Genomic DNA, 8,488 nt, shown 5'->3' with positions numbered 1-8,488 from the left:
TACTATGATGGTCTTCACACCTTGTTATTGTACTAGCTCCACTACTAGTACCACTACTATACTGTGATGGTCTCCACACCTTGTTATTGTACTAGCTCCACTACTATACTATGATGGTCTCCACACCTTGTTATTGTACTAGCTCCACTACTATACTATGATGGTCTCCACATCTTGTAAACAAATGTATCTTTATAAAGCCCTTTTTACATCAGCCGATGTCACAAAGTGATGTACAGAAACTCAGCCAAAAAACCCAAACAGCAATGCAGATATAGATGCAAGGTGGCTCCCCAATTAAGGTTCAACCAGCCGCCTGTAGTTGGGAGGTAGTTCTGTAGTTGTATACAGCCAGACTGGAAGGGTTCATGCAGATTGTTGGTAGAGAGGTAGTTGTATCTAGCCAGACTATAAGGGTTCATGCAGATTTTTCAAGATTGGTTTGATGGAGGCAGTTTTAAGGGAATTAGGCACAGTGCCTGATTTAAGAAAGTGATTTATGATTGGATGAGTCCTGTGGGAACAGGGTCCAAGGGGCAGGTAGTTGACCTCATATTATGGACCATTTCAGAGACAGATGTTGGGGTTGTCAATGAGAATGTGGTGAAACTGCAGCTGGGGGCAGGTCTGAAACAAGGGGTAGATTGGACAGTGAAGTAAATCCTCTTTATTTCGGATTTGGGGATTTGAAAAATTGTACTTTATTCAATGGAGTGGGTAAAGGAGGAGTTATCGAGTGGATTTCCTCTAGCTACTCTGCCATTTTCTGCCAGCAGCTTTCATAGAACGTAGATCACTGTTAAACTAGGCTGCAGAGCGTTTATTTGACTGAATGAATATGACATTGCCTTAAATGCAGCGTTAGATGTAAAGTTTAAATTCTCATTCATTACAAATCTTCACTAATCAATCAACACATGCTTTCATTTCGAGGTATCAATATAATATTATTATTTAACGAAATATATTTTAAAAATACATTTTTTTGTCAGGAAATTAAATAAACATTTCCTTATACTGCGTTACCCACTACAGTCAGCTGATAACAATGCTGCCAGTGTGACGTATAATCTAGTGGACGGGACACTTCAACAACAACAGCGAGTCAGTCACTTCAGTAGCTTGCTAGGCGACATGGCCTAAACATTCAAGCTTTTTAGACTGTTTCAGTGCACATTTGCCTGTGTTTTAAACATGCTAATGTTTTATAGCTAGTTGCCCCATTTCTTTTCATATTTACGCTGTTAGTCAGGCAGATGTCTTAAATTTACCTAGCGGTCGGCTAGTCGCTAATGCTAACTAGCTAGTTAATATCCCCGACCATGAGCTCCCTAAATTTCTCCCCTCCTGTTAAAGAAGAGGGGGCCTGCTGGTCGGAGAAAGAAACTCTATGACTGAACATTGTCGTGAAAGAGGAGAAGGATGTCACAGTAAAAGAAACAAGTAGAGGGTGAAGCTGTTACAGACAAAGAAGAAAAGAAAGACGTTTCAGTGAAAGAAGAGGAAGACACGTTCAGAGTGAAAGAAGAGGAGGATGTTACTGTAAAAGAAGAAGAGGAAAAGAAAGAGGAGGATGTCGTTTTTGGAGTGAAGGAGGGAGAAGAGTAGGAGACAGGCGATCTGATTAAAACCAGTAAGTACTGTCTTAAAAACAGGAACATGCTTTATCTATTATTATAGAGCTCTGCTCAGCCTATAGACATGGCATTATCTATTATTATAGAGCTCTGCTCAGCCTATAGACATGGCATTATCTATTATTATAGATCTCTGCTCAGCCTAAAACATGACATTATGTATTATTATAGAGCTCTGCTCAACCTATAAACATGACATGATCTATTATTGTAGAGCTCTGCTCAGCCTAAAACATGACAGTGTGGAAGCAGTTTTAGGTGGTAAGTAAGCCTGAAAACACATGAGAGAATACACACAGGAGAAAAGCCTTTCCAATGTTCCCAGTGTGAAAAGAGTTTTAGGTGGTCAGGGAGTCTGAAAAAGCATGAGCGAAAACACAGGAGAAAAGCCTTTCCAACATACTAATACACAGGAGGAGAAGACATACCACTGCTCTCATTGTGAAAATACATTTTCCCAGTCAGAGGACCTGAAATCACATGAGAGAATAGAGAGACTGTCTTATGACTTATGTTTTTGACTGAGAATTTGGGTTTTTGTTTGGGCTGTCAGGCTTGAGTTCACTTTGTGTAATGTTAGTGCACTATTTTTTTATTGCGATTAATCCATTGTCTGAAAACATTGAAAATACAATTTCCAATTGTCCACATGGCTGGGAGAACCTATTCAAGTAAGTAAGTAAATAGATTTTGAAAATGTAAAAAAACTCAATGTATTATTAGATAACTAGTTACAGTGCAGACTAACTCAAATGAGCTGCTAAATGAGCTAGCTAGTTGGCTAGCATCTGAACTGGCTACATAGAGGGCACAGCATGATCAGAGGTGAGAGGTCACAAGGTCAGGTCAACAGGAAGTATTATTCAAGAGATGCTTTACATTGAAATACAGATAGATGCAGTAGTCCCAGAGTTAATGATCCAAGGTCCGTTTTGCATTTCACCTCCTGATTAATGACTAACAATGTTAGAATAAAAAATAAAAATGCAACGCTTAAACATGCTCTCTCTCCATCTGTCTCTCGTCTGCAGACATGTTTTAATGTGAGAGGATGCCAACCCCCAGTCCCATCATCACCACCTCACCTGCTTTTAAGATGACCTTTGGGCCGACTAGAGACACTATTATGTCATTGTGATGAACTGAGATAATATTTATGTAGCACTGTGATTCATTAATCATGTGCTGCCTTCCTTGCTCCTATGTGCTTACCTCTTTCCCTTTCTGTCTTTTACACCTCTCCTTCCACCTCTGTTCATATAATTCACAACAGATGTGCATTGAAGTACAGATTGAACTTGTATTTATAACATTTGGATAATGAGCTTTTCAATAAAGTGTTCTCTACTGGTTGAAATGAAGTGTAATGTGATGAAATACTCCACCTATCCTGTGTTTATCAGATCAATGCAGATGAAGGACATTAGATATTGTGATGAACCGGTTTTAGAGTATTTACATGATGCATAGGAAGTGTGGTGTAGTGTTTTTTAACATTATATTTCTGTATATATGAATTAACTAGTTAAATCCTGTTTCTAGTCTATTAGTTACAATGTGTAACCATTGATGTCCCAGGACCAAGATTGGTAAACACTGTTGAAGTATATAATTGTAATACATACATGCAGACACAGCATCATTCAAAGACTGGAATTTGATAGTCCTGGTATTGGATATGACTGAAAAATAATCTCAAAGACATTCATACCTGAACAGCACCTTTATTTGCCAAGGTAGAGTACATGATCAGTGAATATATTAAATGTACAGGCTACAATGTGGGGATCTCATGCATGGTAATAACTACATGTATATAAATCTTGCATCCTTGGTACAACATGATATTATATTCTACTCAATCCATAGGCTTCAATAATGTCATTCAGGCTGTTTTGAAGTTGATACAACTGGCTATGATAGCTGACGTTCATAGCTAGGTTCTGATAGGTTCTAATATGTATACCAAACGTTTGGGTCCATTACACAGATCGGCTAGATATCTAGCTACATATCCATGGGCATACAGGGATTATAATCACCCACTGCACAATAAGCAAGAACATAGCTGGCTACGTTATTTCATCTATCTGCATGGAAAATATCAGCAAGGCAAATTTACAAAATTGTACATTCAATTTGCAGTAAATTCTTCACCTAGCTAGATTCTATACATCCACTGTTTCACAAAACGACAACCTGGTTTGCTGGTCATTTCAGGAGTCCCTAAAACAACCAGAATGACAATTTCATACTCATGTCACAACATCCACAATGCTAGCTGGCTAATGTTAGCTAGTTTGCTAAATCGCGATTTTCGTAAATTAACTTTACGTAAAAAAAAAGCATAATCGTTTGTCTCTACATTAACTAACATTCCTGTCAACTGTACATGTTTCTGCTTGATTCGTTATGACCTTATAATCCGTTACATTTGTTTCCATCCTAGTATTTCTGTCTGCCATCTTTGATCCAGTTCAGTTCTGTGTAGGGGTACCCACCTCTCCTGGTACTTCTGTCTGCCATCTTTGATCCAGTTCAGTTCTGTGTAGGGGTACCCCTCTCTCCTAGTATGTACTGTCTTAAATACAGTGGCTCAAACTCTGCAGTTGTTGAACTGATGTGTGGTGTTAAAGGGGACATTGCAATTGCTACATCCATATTGTGACTCTTAAATTATTTATTTATAGCCATTGATTCTTGAAGAATATAACACATGCCTCATGAGCTTAGTTCAACTGTTGTACCCCATCAGAACCCAAAATAAGCTTTTCTTACTCCAATGCTAAGAAACAATGTAAATCAACACTGTTTAGCCTCGACATGCTTAAAACTATAATGTTGGTATCATGGATGGTCAGTCCTTGCATCCATAGGTCTGTCTATGAATTTGAAAGTAGTTACATTTCTCCAACCCTATCATTTATAACCAAAACAGTGTTTGAACTACAGATTGGTTGATTGATTGATGTGTGGATTTTTTAAACAGCAACAAAATGGCTGCCCAGAGACTTGGTTTGGTAAAGAAAGAAATGTAACCACTCTCAAATTCATAGAGAAAGCTATTGTATCAACCTTAACCCAACACCTAGCGACCTCGTCAAGAAGTTCAGACATCTTGGCGTAACAGTTATCAGGTGTTGGCGAAAACATACATAGATTCAATTACATTCATGAATTGGTTTGAAACCTTTGTTTTATGCCCTTCTCAAAGTCGGTGCCTTGACTGATTTGTAAAAAAAATTGTTTTGTCATAAAACACTATTTTGTTATTAAAAAAAAAAATGTAACCTTTGATTAACTAGGCAAGTCAGTTAAGAATAAAATCTTATTTCCAATGACTGCGTACCCCAGATGACAGTGGGCCAACTGTGCGCCACCCTATGAGACTCCCATCACGACCGGTTGTGATCAGATCAAAGTTTATTTGTCACAGGCGCCGAATACAACTGGTGTAGACCTTACAGTGAAATGCTTACTTACAGGCTCTAACCAACAGTGCAAAAAAAAGGTATTAGGTGAAAAATAGCAGTAGAGAGGCTACATACAGGCACGGGTTAGTCAGGCTGATTGAGGTAGTATGTACATATGGTTAAAGCGACTACGCATATATGATGAACAGAGAGTAGCAGTAGCGTAAAAGAGGGGTTGGCGGGTGGCGGGACACAATGCAGATAGCCCGGTTAGCCAATGTGCGGGGGCACTGGTTGGTCAGGCCAATTTGAGGTAGTATGTACAGTTAAAGTGACTATGCATATATCATGAACAGAGAGTAGCAGCAGCGTAAAATAAGGGTTTGGGGGGGCACACAATGCAAATAGTACAGGTAGCCATTTGATTACCTGTTCAGGAGTCTTATGGCTTGGGGGTAAAAACTGTTGAGAAGCCTTTTTGTCCTAGACTTGGGGTGGCTGAGGTCTTTGACAATTTTTAGGGCCTTCCTCTGACATCGCCTGGTGTAGAGGTTCTGGATGACAGGCAGCTTAGCCCCAGTGATGTACTGGGCCGTACACACTACCCTCTGTAGTGCCTTGCTGTCGGAGGCCAAGCAATTGACTTACCAGGCAGTGATGCATCCAGTCAGGATGTTGCAGCTGAGGAACCTTTTGAGGATCTGAGGACCCATGCCAAATCTTTTTAGTTTCTTGAGGGGAAATAGGCTTTGTCGTGCCCTCTTTACGACTGTCTTGGTGTGTTTGGACCATTCTAGTTTGTTGGTGATGTTGACACCAAGGAACTTGAGGCTCTCAACCTGCTCCACTACAGCCCCGTCGATGAGAATGGGGGCGTACTCGGTCCTCCTTTTCCTGTAGTCCACAATCATCTCCTTAGTTTTGGTTACGTTGAGGGATAGGTTGTTATTCTGGTACCACCCGGCCAGGTCTCTTACCTCCTCCCTATAGGCTCTCGTCATTGTCGGTGATCAGTGTCGTCCGCAAACTTAATGATGGTGTGGGAGTCGTGCCTGGCACGATTCAGTCGTGGGTGAACAGGGAATACAGGAGGGGACTGAGCACACACCCCTGGGGGGGCTCCAGTTTTGAGGATCAGCGTGGCAGATGTGTTGCTACCTACCCTCACCGCCTGGGGGCGGCCCGTCAGAAAGTCCAGGATCCAGTTGCAGAGGGAGGTGTTTAAGTCCCAGGATCCTTAGCTTAGTGATCAGCTTTGAGGGTACTATGGTGTTGAATGCTGAGCTGTAGTCAATGAATAGCATTCTCACATAGGTGTTCCTTTTGTCCAGGTAGGAGGGGGCAGTGTGGAGTGCAATAGAGATTGCATCATCTGTGGATCTGTTTGGGCCGTATGCAAATTGGTGTGAGTCTAGGGTTTCTGTGATAATGGTGTTGATGTGAGCCATTACCAGCCTTTCAAAGCACTTCATGGCTATGGATTCGAACCAGGGTGTCTGTAGTGACGCCTCAAGCACCGAGATGCAGCGTCTTAGACCGCTGCACCACTCGGGAGACCCAAAATCATGTTCTAGTGCTGTCCCCAACTAGTATCCAAGATGGCGTAGCAGTGAAGATGTGTTTTTGTTCGTCCTCTCGTGTACGTTTGTATTTTTCGTATTTTTTGTATATATTTCAATTTTATTTTCAATCTCTTTTCGATTTTTAATTTGATTATACCTTCCGGTAACCTGCCTCACCCAATGTGATACGGAATCGCTGTTATTTTTAATTTTAGAACACATTCAAGAACCACCAGAAGCTAACCAGCTAATTAGCTACAAGCTATTTAGTCATTGTTAGCCACTGCTAGCGGCTTTTACCTTCTGCACAGATACCAGCCCTGTTTTTAGCATGGATAATACTCGCCAGTCTACCAGTATCGGACTGTCTCTCCACAACAACGTCGGATCCCTGCCGTAATCCCTGGACCACTACTTCTGATCTTCACAGCTAGCTTGCACTCACCGTGGCACCCAGTACCGAAGCTATCCCTGAGGCCCACCTCCCGGCCTACTCAGCTGGTCACCCGAACCCCACTCATACACGGCTAGAGCCCAATATTCTACCGGATCCTTGCTGTAAACTCTGGACCTTGGCACCGGATCACCGCTGCTACCGATTGGCTACAGTGGCTAACGCCACTGCCACGAAGCTAGCACCAGAAAGCCGTGAGCCAGGCGCATCTCCCGGCTAGCAAACTAAATTCTACAATACCTCTTTCGCCATCTGGCTTGGATTCTCTGTCGACATGGCGCCCCGCAGCACCACCACGACTGGTCTGCCAATGAATACTCCATCCGCTGTGCCTTCAACCAGCCTCCGTCGGAGCAGGCGCTCCTACTATCCCCGGGCTACTAACTTTAAACACTGTGTCGCCCACGTGCTAGCGTAGTGGCGGCTTCCCTGTTCCTTCTACTGCTGCCCTCTGGACACTATAATCACTTGGCTACATAGCTGATGCCTGCTGGACTGTCCATTAATCACAGTACTCCATTCTGTTTATTTATTTTTTATCTGTCGGCTCCAGCCGCGAACTCAGGCTCTGTGTGTAGTTAATACGACCCTCTCTGCCTAGTCATCGCCATTTTACCTACTGTTGTTGTGTTAGCTAGCTCTCCCAATCAACACCTGCGATTACTTTATGCCTCGCTGTATGTCTCTCTCAAATGTCAATATGCCTTGTATACTGTTGTTCAGGTTAGTTATCATTGTTTTAGTTTACAATGGAGCCCCTAGTTCCACTCTTCATACCTCTGATACCTCCTTTGTCCCACCTCCCACACATACGGTGACCTCACCCATTACAACCAGCATGTCCAGAGATACAACCTTTCTTATCATCACCCAGTGCCTGGGCTTTCCTCCGCTGTACCCGCACCCCACCATACCCCTGTCTGCACATTATGCCCTGAATATATTCTACCACGCCCAAAAATCTGCTCCTTTTACTCTTTGTCCCCAACGCTCTAGGCGACCAGTTTTGATAGACTTTAGCCGCACCCTCATCCTACTCCTCCTCTGTTCCGCGGGTGATGTGGAGGTAAACCCAGGCCCTGCATGTCCCCAGGCACCCTCATTTGTTGACTTCTGTGATCAAAGTCTTGGTTTCATGCATGTAAACATCCGAAGCCTCCTCCCTAAGTTTGTTTTACTCAATGCTTTAGCACACTCTGCCAACCCTGATGTCCTTGCCGTGTCTGAATCCTGGCTTAGGAAGGCCACCAAAAATTCTGAGATTTCCATACCCAACTATAACATTTTCCGTCAAGATAGAACTGCCAAAGGGGGAGGAGTTGCATTCTACTGCAAAGATAGCCTGCAAAGTAATGTCATACTTTCCAGGTCCATACCCAAACAGTTCGAACTTCTAATTAAAAAAATGTATCTCTCCAGAAA

General features: G+C 42.4%; 1 long non-coding RNA gene across 1 annotated transcript; it reads left to right on the top strand.

Annotated features, from left to right (window-relative positions):
• The first annotated feature begins 1,058 nt into the window (after positions 1-1,058).
• Positions 1,059-3,417, top strand: LOC118938447. The gene is made up of 2 exons (XR_005035722.1): positions 1,059-1,633; positions 2,669-3,417. It is a non-coding gene; the product is annotated as an uncharacterized LOC118938447 (long non-coding RNA).
• Positions 3,418-8,488: the final 5,071 nt, after the last annotated feature.

This window comes from Oncorhynchus mykiss, chromosome 13 (genome assembly GCF_013265735.2).
Source record: "Oncorhynchus mykiss isolate Arlee chromosome 13, USDA_OmykA_1.1, whole genome shotgun sequence".
NCBI lineage: Eukaryota > Metazoa > Chordata > Actinopteri > Salmoniformes > Salmonidae > Oncorhynchus > Oncorhynchus mykiss.
This window is presented reverse-complemented; position numbering and strand designations above follow the sequence as displayed.